We start from the raw sequence: 20433 nt of genomic DNA on the forward strand, positions 1-20433 counted from the left end.
TTCCCTCTAGGGTGGTCCACTTATATATATCAAATAGTCACTCAGAATGCAATAAAAACTAGCCTGTCTGGGGCAGCTAGGTAGTGCCGTGAATAGAGAACTGGCCCTGGAGTCAGGAGGACCTGAGTTCAAATTTGACCTCAGACACTAAACACTTACTGTGTGACTTTGGGCAAGTCGCTTAACCCTAATTGCTCTGCCTTCCCCCCTCCAAAAAGAAAAAACAAATCAACAACAACAACAATAAAACCTAGCCTGTCTTTATCTGGTGACAGAACTCGTTATAAAAGTACAGACCATGAGTAAGTAAGATTTAAAGGGAGCAAGAAACTCCAGTGGGTTAAGGGCTGCCACCTTTTCTAGGCAGAGGAAGGAATGAATTCTTTCTCTATGTCTTAGATAAATTCTGTCCTGGGAAATCTTTCCTTAAGTGGGTCAGTGAGCCAGATGAAACTCCAGCTGACCATGATTGTAGTCAGTTTGGGGTAACAGTCCTCTTTGCAATTGGCTGACTGCTGGCCTGGTGTGCCCCTAAACTCCTGGGCTTTTCCCCAACGAGTATGACTTTTACCTCCCATGATCTTTCAGTCCTTTCTAGCTGGAAAAAACTATGCTTCCCATCAGTGCCTTTGCCCTAAAAGGAGCTCCGGGGAAAACTTTGAATGGCTTACATCTATATGTCATGATTATTTCTAGATTTCGTCTTTAAGTTGGAAGGGGAAGCTTTGTTCTCTGCCTGTGAGAGGTAATGTGGTCTAGTGCAAAGGCCTGTGGACTTGGAGTCAGAAAATCTGAGTTTGGTCCCAGATAGACTCCTGGTCATGTGACTTTGAGCAGATCACTTCTGATTCTGGTCTTTTCCAAGGAATTGGGGATAACCATATCAAGTTTTCACTATAAAGTCTTAAGTAAATGTCTGCTATTATTGGTGTGGTTGTGAAAGGGATATACAATCTTTTCCTTTACTCTCTTCACCAAAAAGTAGTTGAGGCTAAACTCAATTGACAATAGTTATTGGGTGTATTTTTGCTTAATGAGATTCCTGGCAATTGGGCAGATCTTCATTGTGAACTGCTGTTAAAATCTCATTGACATCAATATTAGTCAGTCGTTTTTTTTTCCAGTTGTATCTGACTTGGTGACTTCAGTTGGGGTTTCCTTGGCAAAGATACTGGAGTGGTTTGTCATTTCCTTATCTAGCTCATTTTACAAACAAGGAAACTGAGGCAAACAGGGTTAAGTGACTTGTTTAGGGTCACACAGCTAGTACAAGTGTGTGAGGCCTATTTGAACTCAGGAATGTGAGTCCTCTTGACTCCAGGTCCAATGTTCTACTATGCCACCTAACTTCTAAACAATTTGTTTAGCCCTTCCTCAATTGATAAACATTTACATTATTTCCTGTTCTTAGCTGTTTCAGAAAGGGCTGCTATAAATATTTTGGAGTATAGAGGGACTTTTTTCTTTTTAGTGGCTTCCTTGGGTATATAAGCCCAGTAATGAAGTCTCTGGTTCAAAAGATACAGACTTTTTAGTCATTTTCTTTGTATAATTCCAAATTGCTTTTTTTTTTTTTGCTTCTTGGAGGGCAGTTGGGGTTAAGGTCACATGGCTAAGTATTTTTTTGTGTGTGTGTGTTGTGTCTGAGGCTGGATTTGAACTCAGGTCCTCGTTACTCCAGGGCCAGTGCTCTATTCACTGCACCACCTAGCCGCCCCAATTCCAAATTACTTTCCAGAATTTTTGTTCTATTTCACCGCTCTACCAATAATGTACCTGTCTTCCCAAAACCCCTCAAACATTGACTGTTGTCTTTTTTTTTTTTTTTTGCCAATTTGCAGGGCGTGACATAAAACTTCAGGGTTGTTTTGATTTGTTTTTCTTTTGTTTTTTTGTGACTTGGAGTTTTCTTTCATGTGGTTGTGAATTCTTTGTAGTTCTTTTGAGAATTGTTTGTTCTTATCGTTTCATCATTTATTGAGGAATGGCTGTTATACACAAGTAAGAGGGGATATTATGGTATCTTGCTTTGCTCCCACAAAAGTTATTAGATGATAATTGAGCTTCCCCACAGCTATTGATTATCTTAAAATTTTTTTCTACCACCTTCCTTTTTGTCCTAGGTGCATTAGTTTTGTTTGTGCTGAAGCTTTTCAGTTTCAAGCAATCAAAAGTTTTTTCTTACATCTTTTGTAATTGCCTCTATCTCTTGTTTGGTTAAGAATCATCTCTCAACCATAGAATTATATAATTTTTTCCCTTTAATTTTTTTTGTCTCTTCTAATTTTTTTATAGCATGATCTTTAACATTAAGGCTACATACTTATTTAGAACATATTGTGGAATATGGTGTTCAGAATTGGTTTTAGCCTAATTTCCACCAGACTGCTTTCTAATTTTCCCAGTACTTTTTATCAAATAAAGAATTTTTTCCTAGGTAATTTATGTTTTCCACTTTATTAAACATTGGGTTATTGAGTTCTGTTGTTCCTGAATCTCACTTAAGTTTGTTCCATTGATCTCTCTCTATTCTTTAACCAATACTAGATGGCCTTGATGACTTCTGCTTTATAATATAATTGCAATTCTGGGTTGTTTTTCCTATCACTTCCCTAGATAGTCTAGGTACTGTAGTCTAGATCTTTTATTTTTCTAATTGAATTTTGTTATTATTTTATCAGATTCCATAAAGTATCCCCTTGGTAATTTGTTTGGTGTAGCATTAAAAGTGTAAATTAGTTTTGGTAGTATTGTCATTTTTATTATATTGGCATGGCCTAGCTATGAGTACTAAATATTCCCCTGACTATTTAGGTTGTTCTTTCTGAAACCATCCCCTCTATCATTTTTGACAGCACAGTCTTATTCTAGCACATTCATATACCAAATAGGTTCACCTGTTCCCCATTTGATGGGCACCCCTGTCAGTTTTTAATTCTTTATATAACATAAAGAGCTGATTTAAATATTTTTGTACATATGGATCCTTTTCCTCTTTCTTTTATCTCTTTGATGTATAGGTGTCATAGCAGTATCACTGATTACAAGTGGTTTCACAGTTTAATAGCTTTTTTTTTTTTATTTTGGAGGGCAATTGGGGTTAAGTAACTTGCCCAAGGTCACACAGCTAGGTTTTTGTGTATATGTGTTAAGTGTCTGAGGCCGGATCCGAACTCAGGTCCTCCTGACTCCGGGGTTGGCACTCTACTCACTGCGCCACCTAGATGCCCCAGTTTAATAGCTTTTTGAGCATAGTTACAAACTGCTTTTCAGAATGGCTATTTTTGTTTGTGGACAAGTACCTATTGTAATCCTAGTTCAGAAAATTTGTTTCTGTGTTACATGGTGTACTTGCTTGTCAGGGGCTTTGGGCTCCCCTAGGATGTGACTCTATAGAAGTAGGAGAGATTTCCTTATTCAGCTTGTCAATCTAGATAGTTTTAGTACTGTGTTAATTTAGTATAAATCTCCATGGCTTTAAGCAAAGATTAAATTAGTAGCAGGATGATTTGTACAGGAGGGATAGTTAATTATCCAAGGATTAATAGTCAATAAACAGTTTTTAAGCACCTGCTATATAATCCAGGTGCTCACTGTTCTGAGTGCTAGAGATACAAATAAAAATAGGAGCTGCCCTCTAGGAGTTTATAATCTAATGCAGAAAAACAACTCACAGAAGAAAGCTGGAAACAGAAAGGAGGTGCCAAAGGGTGCCCAGAAGTTTGTGGAATCAGAACCAAGCAGGACTGTTGATAGAAAATGAAAGTTAGCTGGAAAATTCTGAGCCCTCTCTAAAGGGAGACTTTGGGAAGGATTGAAGGTTTCTATGGCAGGAGTATTGAAATTCTCTTTTAGTACCTGCTAAAATAGGTTATAGTTCATGGGGGTGGAGTGGGGCTAGGGATGGAACCTGGTAAATCTGCTGCTGGTTGGATAGACTTCTGCTTTTTTTCATGATTCAAGGATAGGAACATCAGAAAGCTTAAAAACCATTTAATTAGAACATTGTTTACTTAATAGCTTTTACAGCAGGTGTTAAACAGCTCTTGTTAACTACCATACATGACTGTCTCATCATGAATTGAAAGCTTATTTGATCTGGAAGGAAACAAAGTTGGACAATTTTGAGGCCGTTTTTGGCCGTTTACTTCTCTTGCTATATTCTCAGTACCTGGAGAGATGTATAGACCTTTGAAAACAGCTATGTGTTTTAAATTCACTGAAAACCTTGTCCTTTTTTCTTTTTGTTTGCAGTCATTATTCATAATATCAACAAGTATTTGGTGAAGGCTGTGATTCAAGAGAGAAATAAAGTGGTTAGAGAATTATTAGGAATGAAATCAGGTTAGAAATCAGAACTCTTCAAGCGGAATTAAAAAACACAAACAGTAGATAGAGTAGGAAAAATTGAATGTGAGATAGAGAATCTCTCCCCCCAGAAAGTCCTGTTTCTGATAGTAAGATGAAGAGATTTGGAGTTTTGATGGGCTCTGGGGAATCGTGCCGGGAGGCAGCACTTGAGTTGTCCTTAGGAGTCCTGGACTTGCATCCTGCCCGGCTAGTGATTTCTCTGTGTAACTAAGAGCAAGTCACCTATTTCCTCTGGGCCTTATTTTTCTTCACTGTAAGATGAGGGGCTATACTCGACTTTTGAAGTCCCTTCTGGCCCTGAATCTGAGATCCTATGATCCGTTGTAGGTAGCCAGATATCTTAGTGGACACTGCTCAGTTTAGAGTTGTCAATCCTGTCTTAGCCACTTACTGACTAGCTGAGTGACCCTGGCAAGTCACTTAACATTTTAGCCTCAGTTTTCCTCATCAGTAACACAGGGATGAGAAGAGCACCATCCTTGCTGGGTTGTTGTGAGGATTAAGTGAAATAATGTATGTAAAATACTTTGCAAACCCTAAAGCACTATATAAATGTGACTTATTACCATTATAATGTACCTTTCCCCTGCATCAGTTAGAGCCTAATTTTTAAAGGCAACATTTGATTCTTATTGCTATATTTGAGTAGAGTATTATAGAAACAACAATGTGAATGTAAGTCAGCCACAGCCTGTTACCAATAAGGAAGCATTTTCATTATTTATGTTTTTTATTGCAGCACTTTCTCCATCTACAAAAGGAAGTCCTATTTTTTCTTCCTTTGGTGGAAGGTGTCTTGTTCTTTCCTGCATATGTAGGGGTTGGGAAGCTATTTCAAAATACCCCAAGTCTTACAATGGATTGTGTGTACATGAATTGTTACAAAAATGGACTGGCATTTAAAAAAAACAACTCACAACCTTTCATACAGATCTGTAGCTTTAAAAATGCCTGAAAGAGAAAGTTTTTTATCTGCAAGTATTATTTGGAGACTGTGCATGAGAGATAGAGCTTTCAAGAATTCATCTCAGCTTGTCCATGATTCCCTTTATTTGTGTTTATATGTCTCCTAGGGCCTCCTCCGAGCTCTCATTTGAAAATGTGCTCTTATTAATCAGCTTGGTGTTTGTAAAGAAACACCTACATGTTGCACCAGAGACCCGATTAAAGAGTTTAAAACTAGCTAGATTGCTGGTGAGGCAGGCGAGGCATGTTTGAAGGCAAATTATTGATAGCCAGGGAATTAGCATGAAAAATGTGTTGGAGGACCTTTTTGCTTCTCTGTTTGGAGATTTTTTTGTTCGTTTTAATTTCATTTGGAACCTGGTAGTCTGTAGAGCATTCTGGGAATTGACATGTTTCTTGAATGACCGGAGGAATTCATACCTGATCCAGCCTAAAGCCTTCTTTGTGAAAGGAATCAGTGATAGGTTGTAGTAAATGGTAGCACATTCACAGGGACCTGAAGAAACAGGACTGGCTTGGGGAGAAGAATGTAGAAACCTGGAGAACATTGAGTTAGTCAGTCACATGTTAGAAGTAGAAACAACTGCTTTAGAAAATTTTTTTGGCCAATTTATCTGAAAGCATCTTGAGTAATGATTGCACCCATCATGTCTTAAATTATATCCTTGCATCAACCTATTCCAACAGCTTCTGAAGAAATGTCCGTTTTGCATGTGCTAGGTTTCTAAAAAGTCTCCTTTTCTTGTTTGTTGATTACTACTAGAATTAGTCTCTAGATGTTATACTCCAGTGAAAGGCATTAATAACTTTTCAGAATAAATTATTATTGCTTTATTTTTAATATCATCTAAATTTCTGGTGAATCCTTTCCGCTCCCTCCCATGTATCCCTTATAACAAAGAATAGAAAAGGAGAAAAAACAAACAGTTCTGCCAGTGTATTAGGAGGAAAAAAGTGACAAATACATTACATGTGTATTACATATTACATCCCTCCCAGTCCCCTGCTTCTGCAAAGTAAGGGTAGGTGCTTCCTTATCACTTTTCTTTGACGCTAGTTTGGTCATTATAATTTCTCAGCATTCAGTTTAAATTGTTTTGTTGTGCTTTTTTCTATTTCCATTGTTATTGCATTCATTATTTTCCTGGTTCTGCTTACTTCATATTAGCTTTCTTCATATAAATCTTCCCATGCTTCCCTAAACTCACCATGATTATTATTTCCTACAACACAGTCAATCTAAAAGCATTTAAATGCTCACTATTTATCTGGTACTGTGCTAAGCACTGGGGGTACAGACAGGCAAAAATACAGTCCTTTCCCCCAGATTGCTCATATAGGGTAGGTAACATGTAGTATCTGACCATATAAGAGATATGTGTCACTGGAAGATAACCTTAAAAAGAAAGTAGCCTAGAAGGAGGGATTTGAGCTGAGTTTTAAAAGAAGCCAGGAAGCCAGCAGGTAATGGGAAGAAGGCTCTGTCCTGGGCTCTCTTTTCATCTTCTCCTGTATACTGTCTCACTTGGTAATCTCATTGCCCTCTTCCCCCTCAGGATTAAAAAATCATCCATATATAAATGATCCCCAGATGTAGCTCCCTAGCCCTAATCTCTTTCCTCCTGAGTTCTAGGCCCACATAATCATCTGCCTTTTGAATTTTGAAAACTGCCTGTCCTGTAGACATATCAAACTCAACAGAATGCATTAACTTTTCTCCAAATCCTCCCCTTTTCCCAGTTTTCATATTATTGTCAAGGGATCACCATCCCCTCAGTCACCAAGGGTCACTACACTGCTGACATCCTGAGTTTCTCACTTGCACTCACTCCACAGAGCCAGTCTGTTCTATGCCTTGCTGTTTCTGCCTATATGTCCCCTTCTCTCTGTTCATACCACCTCACCTTGGCTGGGCCCATGTCACCTCACACCTGGATTGCTGCACTAACCTGTTCCTGGGTCTCCCTGCCTCATATTTCTCCGTCCTGCCATCCATCCTCCACTTAGCTGTCAACATGAACAGAACATTTCATCCTTCTACTCAGACTCCATTCTGCCTCTCCAACTATCCTCACACTGTCCTGCTTTCTACACACTACCATCTGGCTACATTGACTTGCTGTTCTTCACACATGACCACCTTCCCTAACCCTCTCTGTCCTTTGGCAGTGAATGCTGTTTAAGTGATCTGGCACACACAGAGCCCCTGTTATACTTTAAAAATAAACTTTCTTCTCTCAGGAAGGGCTAGAGGAGGGACAGGGTGGACATCTAGGTGATATAGAAGTAAAATATATCAATAAATTCTATTTTAAAAAAGCAAATGTTCTGACTAATATGGAAATAAGTTTTGCATGATTCCACATGTATAATCTATATCAAATTGCCAACCATCTTAGAGAAGGGGAAAGTGAGAAAGGGAGGGAGAAAATCATGTGAGATTTTGTTCCACAGCAAAATATGTTTGACTTGGTTTGCCAACTTTATGTAGAAGGCCATGAAACAGTTTCAGTAGAGAGTGAGAAGTCTGAAATGACCTAATAGAAAGTGTTGTTGGAATTGTTGTGAGATAATGACTAGAGATCCCACCTTAGCAGATACATGATGGCTCTGGATCCCTCAGAGCTCCGGAGCTCAGAACAGACAATGCATTTAATAAAAACAGATGCAAATAGTCCCGTCTAAGTGATTCCCAAGATGGTGGGAAAATAGTTCATAAACATAAAAACTGCTGGTAAGCTTTCTGCCAACACCCTAAAAACAGTTTTTACCATTACCCTTCACAAAGTCACCCCACATGGGCAAAATTAACCCAGACTGCCCCAAGTCTGTACACCTTCCGTGCTCATAAGTTCTGGCTGCTGTTGTGGGAATGTGTGGCTTAACTCCTGCCTCCTCAGTTCTACCAGTATCTGGCCCATTGTAGGGGGTTTGAAGGTTTAGGTGCCATGATTCTCTTCATTCAGTCTCCTTTGCCCCTCTAATTGTAGGGCTGGAGGAGGAGCAAAGCCTGCATGTAAAGAGGGCTCCAGACCAACCGACTCTTCACGTCCCCCTAGTTGTGGTCCTTGGACTACATTCTGCCGTGCCCCTAGCTGGTTACCTTCTCTCTCCACCACTCCCCTTTCCCTTTTTCCTATTGCCTTCTCTTGTTAGATTGTAAGCTCCTTGAGGACAGGAGCTATCTTTTCTTTTCATTATTGTATCCCCAGTGCTTAGAATAGTACTTAAGCACATAGTAATACAACAAATATTTATCAGCTTACAATGGACAGCATTTATTAAGTGCTTCTTGTGAGCTAGGCACTGGAGATCAAAATACAAAAATGAGACAGTTCCTGTCCTCAAGGAACTTACATTCTGCTAGAGGAAGACACATAGGATCTTTGAAAAATAATAGTTTGCCAACTAACAGCTGGCAAAATTCCAGAAGGTCTCTTGAAGAAATGCTGAGCTTCACGTGACCAAATGACAGAGTTGAGGAAGGAGAGCATTCTGGGAATAGATATCTCAGACTGAGGCACAGAAATGGGTGATGAGGTGTTTTGTGTGCAGAACAGCAAGCAGTATTGTTTGGCCTCAAGGTAGGGTTCCTGATGGCAAGTAATGTATAAACCCTTTGAAATAGGCTAGAGCCAGATTGTTGGTCAATCCAGAAGCATTTACTGAACTGAGGGTATAGAGCCTGGAGCTCATATAGGGAAAGCACTTGTTGGGCAGGGGCGGGGGTGGGGCACAGCTAGGAAAGGATTCTATACATGGAGGGATTGGAGCTGAGTCTTGAAGGAGGCCAGGGAAGCCAAGAAGGGGAAGGGAGAAAGGGGTACATTGCAGCTAGTGCAAAGGCAAAGAGTAGTCTGAAGATAGTGTGTAAATAGGAGAATAAATCAAAATAGCCAAATACAAGCTAGTTTGGAGGGGAGGCACTAGTAGCTAGGGATGGTCCTTGCCCTATTGATGTGTACAGGTTGTTTGAGGAAGGCTAGCCCCAAAGAGCTACTTAGAAATGTGAGCCATTCTCTTTGCTCTGTTGTGACTGTGCCCGGGCTACGGCCCAGTTCTCTTGCCTTGTGCCTTTTTGCCTGCCCTGGCACCTTATACTGTTTTTTTGTTTAAAGAACTGTTTTTCTGATCTGGTTGAAACATAAATCACTCACCCCTGGTCCCCCGTTCCCCCCCTTCCTCCCCCCTTCTCTCCACCTTGTTTACCAATTGTTAGCATTTCACAAGAAGACAAGTTTTGACACACATACAAGGGAACAGCTCCTTAGATGATTTTCAAAAAAGAACAGTGACTTTCAGAATGAAGAGACCTTTTTAAAGTACAGATATCGTCAGTAAATAGAGTCGGAAAACTACTGTCAGTGAGTTCTTTGTGTAACAGTGTTTTCTTAAATTTATCCTTGTAAGATCAGCCAAGGAGAGTGGCTCTTCTTTCAGTGGTCATGAGGCATATGACCACAAAGTCACTGAGGCAGCGGGAAAGACTCCTACATGAATGGCACATTCATAAAAACAAGTAAACATTTCATTATACCTTTTGTCCTTTAAAGAATTTGTATTGTTATCTCTTGTTTTTATGTCACCTTCATTTCCCATTCTATCCTTTCTTGCTCCTTTACCCAGAACCATCTTCCTTGGTCTTTTCAAGTCTTAGCTAAAATCCCACCTTCTACAGGAAAGCTTTCTCCATACCCCTTAATACTAGGGCCTTCCCTTTGTTGATGGTCTCTAATCTATGCTGTCTGTAACTTTTTTATTTTCTTTTAAGCGATCGGGGTTAAGTGACTTGCTCAAGGTCACACGGCCGGGTGTTTCTGGGTGTGGTGCTGAGTGTCTGAGCCTGGATACGATCCCCAGGCCATCCCGACACTGGGGCTGGCGCTCTCACTCGCTGAGCCGCCTGGCCGCCCCTGAGCAATCGGGGTTAAGTGACTTGCTCAAGGTCACATGGCCGGGTGTTTCTGGGTGGGTGCTGAGTATCTGAGCCCAGGATTCTATCTCCAGGTCATCCTGGACACTGGGGCCGGCGCTCTCACTCGCTGAGCCGCCTACGGTCCCCAGGCCATCCCGACACTGGAGCTGGCGCTCTCACTCGCTGAGCCGCCTACGATCCCCAGGCCATCCTGACACTGGAGCTGGCGCTCTCACTCGCTGAGCCGCCTGGCCGCCCCAGTCTGTCACTTTTTTGCGCAGAGTACTTTGCAGGTTGTCTCTCCCATTAGACTGTAAGTTCTTTGAGGGGAGGGACTATCTTTTACCTTTCTTTGTATCCCTAGCACTTAGCATAGTGCCTGGTACATAGTCAGTGCTTAATAAATGCTTATAATTGGGGCGGCTAGGTGGCGCAATGAACAGAGCACCGGCCTTGAAGTCAGGAGGACCTGAATTCAAATCTGGCCTCAGACACATAACCTTACTAGCTGTGTGACCTTGGGCAAGTCACTTAACCGCCAGCTGCCCTTCAAAAAAAAAGCAAAAAAAATATAAATGCTTATAATTTATAATCAGCTTATAATTAGTCAGTCAAATAAACATTGATTAGATACTTGTTATGTATAGATGCCATGCTAGGTGCTACTGATACAGAGATGAAAATGAGGGGTGGCTAGGTGGCACGGTGAATAGAACACCAGCCCTGGAGTCAGGAGGACCCGAGTTCAAATCCAGCCTCAGACACTTAACACTTACTAGCTGTGTGACCTTGGTCAAGTCACTTAACCCCAATTGCCCTGCCTTCCCCCCTACAAAAAGGAAAAAAAAAAAGAAAGAGATGAAAATGAAATGGTTCCTACCATCAAAGTACTTACTCTGATGGAGGAGGCGTCTTGTACGTACATTGTTATATATAAAGGGCCTTTGCAGGTATATAAAAACACAGATAAGGGGGGACACAAGGTAAGTTTGAAGGGGAGGGAGCTCACCAATGAGGGAACTGGGAAAGACCTCCTTCAGAAAGTTATTTGAGCTGAGACTTGCAGGAAACCAGAGATTTCAAGAGTCAGAAGTCAGGAGAGAAAGCATGCCTGTCATGGGCAACAACCTGTGCAAAGGTATGGAGATAGAAGGGGAGGTATCATGTGTGAGGAACAAGCAGGAAGGAGGGTGGTAAGTGAGAAGGCTAGAAAGGCAGGGCTGTGAAGAGCTTGACATACCAGAGTGTATCTAGTGCTAGAGGTGATACGAATTTATGGAGCAGAGGGGAAGACATGGTCAGACCTTCACTTTTAAGAAAATCACTTAGACAAAAATGTAAATTACCCAGTTTAACAGAAGAGGAAGTAAAATACTTAACCACATCTCAGAAAAATAAATTGAACAAGTCATCAATGAACTCCCTAGGAAAAAATCTCCAGGGCCAGATGGATTTACAAGTGAATTCTATCAAACATTTAAAGAACAATTAATTCCAATACTTTATAGACTATTTGGGAAAAATGGTGAAGAAAGAGTCCTACCAAATTCTTTTCATGATACAAATATGGTACTATTTATATAGTAAATAATAGTATTTATATAGATACCTAAATTGGGAAGAGCCAGAACAGAGAAAGAAAATTATTATTATTTTTTTAAAGCAATCCGGGTTAAGTAACTTGCTCAAGGTTACATGGCCAGTTATTTCTGGGTGTGGTGCTGAGTGTCTGAGCCCGGGATTCTCTCTCCAGGTCATCCCGACACTGGAGCCGGTGTTCTTACTCTCTGAGCCACCTGGCCGCTCCTAAGCAATTAGGGTTAAGTAACTTGCTCAAGGTTACACGGCCAGGTGTTTCTGGGTGGGTGCTAAGTGTCTGAGCCCGGGATTCGATCTCCAGGTCATCCTGACACTGGAGCCGGTGCTCTTACTCGCTGTGCTACCTGGCCGCCCTGAGAAAGAAAATTATTGACCAATTTCCCTAATGAATATAGATGCAAAATTTTACATATAATATTAGCACTTTGATCAGGTAGGATTTATTCCAGAAATGCAAGGCTGGTTCAATATTAGGAAAACCATCAACATAATTGATCATATCAACGACAAAACTAGTAGAAACCATATGATTATCTCAATAGACACAGAAAAGCTTTTGGCAAAATATAACCCCCATTCCTATTCAAAACGTTAGAAAGCATAGGAATAAATGGAGTCTTCCTTAAAATGATAAGTAACATCTACCTAAAACCATCAGCAAGTATTATATGTAATGGGGATTAGCTAGAAGCATTACCAGTTAGATATAGGGTGAAATAAGTATGTTCATTATCACCCCTGTTATTAAATTTGGTACTAGAAATGTTAGCTATGGCAATAAGAGAAGAAAAAGAAATTGAAGGATTTAGAATAGGCAAAGAAGAGACTAAGCTATCACTCTTTGCAAATGATGTGGTGATAATACTTAGAAAAATCCTAGAGAATCAAGTAAAAAACTATTTGAAATAATAAATAACTTTAGCAAAGTTGCAGGATATAAAATAAATCCACATAAGTCCTTGGCATTCCTATATATTTCTAACGAAGCCTAACAGCAAGAAATAAAAAGAGAAATTCCATTTAAAGCTACTGTAGACATTATAAAATATTTGGGAGTCTACCTACCAAAACAAACCCAGGAACTATATAAACACAATTACAAAACACTTTTCGTACAAATAAAGTCAGATCTAAATAATTAGAAAACATCAGTTTCTTGTGGTTAGACTGAGCTAATATAATAAAAATGACAATTTTACCTAAATTATTTTACCTGTTTAGTGGTGCCATACCAATCAAACTACCAAAAATTATTTTATAGGGCTAGAATAAATAATAACAGAATTCATCTGGAAAAATAAAAGGTCCAGAATATCTAGGGAATTAATGAAAAAAATGCTAGGGAAGGTGGCCTAGCCAAATGAGATTTTAAACTGTATTATAAAGCAGCAGTCATCAAAACCACTTGGTGGTTGACTGAGAAATAGAGTGATGGATCAATGGAATAGATTAGGTATACAAGATACAGTAGTCAATTGACTATAGTAACCTACTGTTTGATAAACGCAAAGATTCCAGCTTCTGGTATAAGAGCTCACTATTTGACAAAAACTGCTGGGAAAACTGGAAAATAGTTTGGCAGAAACTGGGTGTAGACCAGTATCTTACATCGTATACCAGAATAAAGTCAAAATGGGTTCATGGTTTAGATATAAAGACTGATATGATAAGCAGTCTGGAAGAGTACCTGTCAGATTTATGTAGAAGGGAAGAATTTATGACCAAACAAGAGATAGAGAGTACTGTGAAATGCAAAATGGATAATTTTGATTACATTAAATTGAAAAGTTTTTGTACAAACAAAGCCAATGTAACCAAGGTTAGGAGGGAAGCAGAAAATTAGGAAAGAATTTTTGCAACCAGTGTCTCTGATAAAGGCCTCATTTCTTTTTTTTTTCTTTTACCAAGTGAAATTTTAATAGTAATCGTTAACATGGCAAGTAAGCAAATGATGGAACAGCAAACATTCACTTTAAATAACAAGACAGCTTAACTTCAGTGTTCAGAAGCATGTTCCTCCTCATTTTTTGGAGCAGTCAGGAAATACTCCACTCCGACAGCTAATAAAAATGCTCCAAAACCCAATTTGAATCTTCCTGACAAAGCAGCTCACAAAGTAGGAGGTTTTCCAAAAAGACCTTGCAGCCCCATGGGTCCCTGAGACCTTGCTTAGCCAGCCTCTCCGGGACTCGTAGTGGTGTTCCTTCTATCTTCCACTGTTTGTAATCAGGGAGTTCAGTTTTTCCATGACCATGTCCATGCTCATGCTCATGTCCATGAGCCATGCCCTGAACTATGGTAGCTGTTGTATTGTGGCAGGGCCCTTGCACTCGTACAAGTTGGGAGACACTGTGTGGATAGCGAAGGTCAGAGTGACCCGACGGTTTCAATGGTTGGGGAGCGAGCTCTGGGATACATGAGAGATCAATGATTCCAACTGGCGGAGCAGAGGAGGCAGCGTCTCCCAAAGCCTAAAGACCTCATTTCTAAAATATACAGAGAACTGACTCAAATTTATGAGATACAAATCATTCCCCAGGATATGAACAGCAGTTTTCAGAAGAAGAAATTAAAGATATCTATAATCATATGAAAAAACGTTCTGAATCACTATTGATTAGAGAAATGCAAATCAAAACAACTCATAGGTACCACATCTCACAGGTCAGATTGGCTAACATGACAAAACAGGAAAATGATAAATACTGGGGAAGACGTGGGAAAATTCGAACACTAATGCGTTGTTGGTGGAGTTGTGAACTGATCTAACCATTCTAGAGAGCAATTTGGAACTATGCCCAAAGGGCTATAAAAATGTGCATACCCTTTGACCAAGCAATACCACTTCTGGGACTGTATCCCAAAGAGATCTTACAAGTGGGAGGAGGACCCATATGTACAAAAATATCTATAGCATCTCTTTTTGTGGTGGCAAAGAATTGGAAATCAAGGGGATGTCCTTCAATTGGGGAATAACTAAACAAGCTGTGGTATATGCATGTAATGGAATACTATTGTGCTACAAGAAATGAGGAGCAGATGGACTTTGCAATAACCTGGAGAGCAAGTGTAAAGAACTATATTCTCCTCCACCACCACAAAAAATATTTTTAAAGTTCATTTCTGCAGGAAGCCTTTCGCAGTCCCTTTCTCCCTGCTGAAAAGTTCACTAAGCCCTAGTTATCCTGTATATGGTATTTCTACATAGTTGTTTCCATGGTGGATTTCCCTTTAGATTCTGAACTCCTTGAGATCAGGGATTGCTTTTTACTTCTTTGTGTCCTCGTGCTTAGCACAGTGCCTGGCGCATAGTAGGTGCTTACTGTTTGTTTTTATACTTAATAAATATGAAATTTAGAATAACAAGGTTGTGAACCTATTGTGTATATTTTGGCATATATTAGTGTAGATTTTGTTGTCTATTTACTCTCTATTGGACTTCTTTTCTGTCCTTGAATTCTTTGGAGGGGTATGCTCTGGAGTGAGACTGCAAGATCAAAGGGTATGCATAGTTTAGTCACTTATTACCCATAATTCCAAATTGAAATCCAGAACAATAGAACCACTTAACATTTTCACTAACAGTATGTCTGTGTACTTGTTTCCCCACACCCATCCATCACAGTCTGTTTCTAGTAGTTGATATTTTTGTATTACAGTTCTCTGACCTTATCCAGAAATGAACTTTAAAAAATATTTTTTTGTGGTGGTGGAGGAGAATATAGTTCTTTACACTTGCTTTCTTAACTTTCACCATCTTTCACAACTTTTTTTGGGAGGGATCTTCCATTTGGCAACAAAAATGAAAAATTGGTGAGATGATTTCTTACTGTTTCTTTTGCTATTCCTGAGACTGCATTAATTAATGACAGACACATTTTCAGCAGTGGTTTGTGGGTTTAGGCCTCTTCAAAGTCTGTAGCAGCAAGAAGAGAAAATAAAAGTGTTTAGGTACAGCCTGCTGTGGTTGATTGTCATTCTTACTCATGAGTATTGTGACCCTGCTAGATATGTACATGATGTGGTCTTAGCAGAACTATGATGTCCTATGGGAGGGGTCTATTCCCTAATCTCTACTGAGAATTTCTGTGTGTGCATAGTCTTTAGACTATATAGAACGTAAATCCGAAAGGGACCTTAGAGGTGGTTTCATACAATCTTTTTTTTTTTTTTTCCGAATGAGGAGACTGAACCTCTGAGAAGTAGAGAATCCCCCAAATCCTCACAGACAGAAGCATGGCTGAGCCAGGACTCAAATCCCTGGGTCTTTTCCAAATGCAGTATTCTTTCCAATATTCCATTAACACCATAAATTTTATAGATATTTTAATAAATATATATGATGCATGTAATGGAATACTATTGTGCTATAAGAAACGAGGAGCAGATGGACTTCATATCTACCTGGAGAGGCTTATACGAACTGATGCTGAGTAAGAAGAGTAGAGCCAGGAGAAATTTGTACACAATTACAGACACAACATATGTGTGATGACCAACTTTGATAGACTGGACTCTTCTTAGCAATTCATGGTTATAAGTCAACCCCAAAAGTCTCATGATGGAGAGAGATGTCCACATTCAGAGAAAGAACTAGAAAGAGCTGAGTTTGAATCCAGATTGAAGCAAACTGCCTGCTCTTTTTCTTTTTCTTGCTTGGTTTTGTTTCCTCTTTCCCATTGTTCATTCCATCTGTTACAATCCTTCTTTATAACCTGACTAATGCCTAATGTGAAAGTATTTGCAGATACTGTACTTGATTGTATGCTGCCATGGGGGGAAAGGGGAGAGGGAGAGAAAATGGGAATTCAGTAGTTAAATTTGTATATGAAGCTACAGTCAGATAAGAGCACAAATGCCAGTATGCTGCTTGGGCTGCCTCTGTTTCTCTAAATCTTATCTCCAGACCTTATGTTGGACTCCCAAACTGGACAACAGTGCCCTTGGAAGAGAAGATGGACTCAGAACTCTGTGGCTACAATGCAGGATACCAGTTCTTTCTTTATTCAGATTCTTTAATAAAAAAGGTTCAATTTAAAAATATATATATATGAACATGATCACGCATGTTATGCCAGAGCAAAAGTTTGCATTCATTTTTTGTTCTGAACTTAACAGACACCAAAAAATAACATTTTATATGCAAAATAGAACATAAAATATTAGATATGAAACTCTGAATCTATATTACCTACACCTTACTTTTTAGAAAAATAAATGATCAATTCAACATGTTACTTTTGAAGCCATTGTTCTTGTCTTTTTTCTTTAGAACTTCTCTCTGTAATCTGTGAATTAAAAAGATGCTTTAATAACTCTCCGTTCTTCATTATCTGTTCTTTGGCAACCCTGCCAATATTCTTCTCCCTTCCACTTCCCCTCTTCCCCCCAAAGAAAAACAAAACTTTCATAACTAATGAATTTCATCAAGCAATACAAGACCACACATTGGCCAAATCAAAAACTGTCTATCTTAGTCTGTATGTTAAGCCATTGCCTCTCAACGTGCTTGCTTCATCAAGGGTCTCAAGTCTTTCCAAGCTGTTGACAGTTTTGTTGTTATAGAACTCATTCTGCTTACTTCTGTATTTTGTTATTGTTGTTGATTCAGTTGTATCTCATTCTTCATGACCGCATGGGCCACAGCACGCTGTTCCTTCTATCGTCTGTTATTTCTTCAGGTCTGTCCAAGTTCATGTTCATTGTTTCCATGACAGTATCTAGCCATCTCATCCTCTGCCACTCTCCCTTTTGCCTTCAATCTTTTTCAACATCAGGGTCATATCCAATGAGTCCCATCTTCTTATTATGTGGCCAAAGTATTTAAGCTGCAGCTTCAGTGTTTGACTTTCTAGTTAATAGCTTGAATTAACTTCTCTAAGTATTGACTGATTTGATCTCCTTGCTGTCCAAGGGACTCTCAAAAGTCCTGTCCAGTACCACAATTCAAAAGCATTGATTCTATGGTGTTCTGCTTTCCTTATAATCCAGTTCTCACTCGTACTACTAGAAAAAACATGGTTTGGACTATATAGACTTTTGTTGGCAAGGTGATATCGCTGCTTTTTATTATGCTGTTCAGGAGGAAGCATCTTTTAATTTCATAGCTCCAGTTGCTGTCTGCAGTGATCTTTGAGCCCAATAATATAAAATCTGACATTGCTTCCATTTCTTCTCTCTCTTTGCCAAAAAGTGATGGAACCAGTTGCCAAGATCTTAAATTTTTTTTATTTTTTTGCTTTTTGGAGGGCGGAAGGCAGGGCAATTGGGCTTAAATGACTTGCCCAAGGTCACACGGCTAGTAAGTGTTAAGTGTCTTAGTCTGGATTTGAACTCAGGTCCTCCTGATACCAGGGCCGATGCTCTATTCACTGCACCACCTAGTCACCCCAGTCTTAGTCTTAATTTTTTTAATGTTAAATTTCAAGCCTGCTTTTACACTCTCCTCTTTTGTCCTCATCAAGGCTTCTTAATTCTTCTTCACTTTCTGACAAAGTGGTATTGTCTGCATATCTGAGATTGTTGATATTTCTCCTGGCAACCTTAATGCCAACTTTTGATTCATTCTTTCCTGGCATTTTGCATGATGTACTCTGCATATAAGTTAAACAATATGTAGCTTTGTCCTACTTCTTTTCCAATCTTAAACCAATTAGTTGTTTTGTGTTTGGTTCTAACTGTTGCTTCTTGGTGCTCATATAGGTTCCTCAGGAAATAAGTAGGATGATCTAGTACTTTCATGAACTCTTTGAGGACTTGCCGTATTTTGTTGTGATGCACTTAGTCAAAGGCTTTACTGTAGTTAATGAAGTAGAAGTAGATGTTTTTCTGGAACTCCCTTGTTTTCTCTGTGTAATCCAGAGAATGTTGGAAATTTGGTCTCTAGTTCCTCTGCCTCTTTGAAAACCAGCCTGTTTTTCTGGTAGTCCTTGGTTCACATATTGCTGAAGCCCAGCTTTCAGAATCTTAAGCATAACAAAACTTTGCTGGCATGTGAAATGAGCACAGTTGTTCGGCAATTTGAACATTACTTGGCATTGCCCTTCTTTAGGATTGGGATGTAAACTGATATTTTCCAAGCCAGCAGCCACTGTTGAGTTTTCCAAATTTGCCGGCATATTGAGTGCAGCACTTTAACAGCATTGCTCAGCTGAAATTCCATCCCCTCCACCAGCCTTATTGCTAGCAATGCTTCCTAGTTCTCCAGTAGTTCTTTTGTATGTTCTTGCTGGTACTTCTTAATCTCTTCTGCTTCTGGTAAGTCTTTTTATCATGCCCATTTTTGCATGAAAGTTCCCTTGATATCTCTAATTTTCTTGAAGAGATCTCTTGACTTTCCTATTCCATTGTTGTTGGTTTCTGTTGCTTTGCTTCATTTAAGAAAACCTTCTTATCTCTCCTTGCTGTTCTCTGGAATTTTGTATTCAGTTGAGCATATCTTTTCCTTTCTCCTTTCCCTTTCCTCCTTTCCTCAGTTATTTTGTAAAGCCTCTTCAGACAGCCATTTTGCTCTTCTTCTTTGGAATGTTTTTTGTTGCCACCTTCTGTACAATACTGTGAGCCTCTGTCTATAGTTCTCTAGGCACTCTATCTACCATATCTCAATCTGTTCATTGTGTTGACTTCATATTCATAAGGATCACCTTTTGTCAGAACTCTCTACTATGATCTGTCTGTCCTGGGTAATCCTGCATGGCATAGTTCATAGTTTCCTTGAGCTATACAAGGCCCTCCTCTACAACAAAGCAGTGATCCAAGGGAGGTACTTCTCTCTAAATCAGTTCATTAAAGTCTTCCCAAGTTTCTCTGAAACCGTTGTCTTCGTCATTTCTTACAGAGCGGTAATATTCCTTTACTTTAAATATCATGATTCTTTCAGCCAGTTCTTTGTCACTGAAGAAAGAGCTGTTATAAATATTTTTGTAAATCTTTGGGATGTACACTGATTTTTTTTTAATTTTTCTACTTTTTTTGCTATAAAGTTTTGCAAAAGGGATTTTGAGCATATGGGCTTATTACTTTTGTGGTTTATTTTCTTGTAGAAGAAAATTTTATTAGTGTTTTGTAAATGCCTCATAAGACTCTTAAGCACTTTTGGGGGGTCAGAATATGACAAACATAATTAGAATAGCTACCATTGATTCGGCACTTTATAAAGGAGCTTTAAATAGATTTTTCATTTTATACTCAGAAGAGCCCTGAAAAGTAGTTTTTCTCCATTTTATAGGTGGTATGAAATTGAAGTTGAGGAAACTTGTGACAAGATTGATCAAATTAACCAAAACCAGCCTCATTGTCTTTTCCCCTAAATTTGGAGTTCTTTCACCATTTGTGACACTAACATTCATCCAACCTCCCATGTTTGTAGCCTTATTTCTTACCTCTCATAGGCCAACCTGTTAATAATTCCTATTGATTCTACCCTAGTTATATGTCTCAGAACTGTCTTATTCTCTATACACCCCCTAGGACAGGTTCTCTTCTCTATCTCTAGGCTGTCCCAGTTACCTCCATTCCATACTCAGTATATAAGGGAGAGCCTGTCATGATACTAAATGAACCTCCCATACTCAGTATCTCCC

The 20433-nt window shown here is 39.3% G+C and overlaps 1 protein-coding gene across 1 annotated transcript in view; it reads left to right on the forward strand.

Moving 5' to 3' along the window:
• Positions 1–20433, forward strand: part of LOC138165031 (dual specificity testis-specific protein kinase 2-like) — a 147326-nt gene that overhangs the window by 35566 nt on the left and 91327 nt on the right. The gene's annotated exons all lie outside the window — the stretch shown is intronic.

This window comes from Petaurus breviceps, unplaced genomic scaffold (assembly GCF_028583685.1).
Source record: "Petaurus breviceps papuanus isolate PSGF00001 unplaced genomic scaffold, PetGlider_PUasm1.0 207, whole genome shotgun sequence".
Taxonomy (NCBI): domain Eukaryota; kingdom Metazoa; phylum Chordata; class Mammalia; order Diprotodontia; family Petauridae; genus Petaurus; species Petaurus breviceps.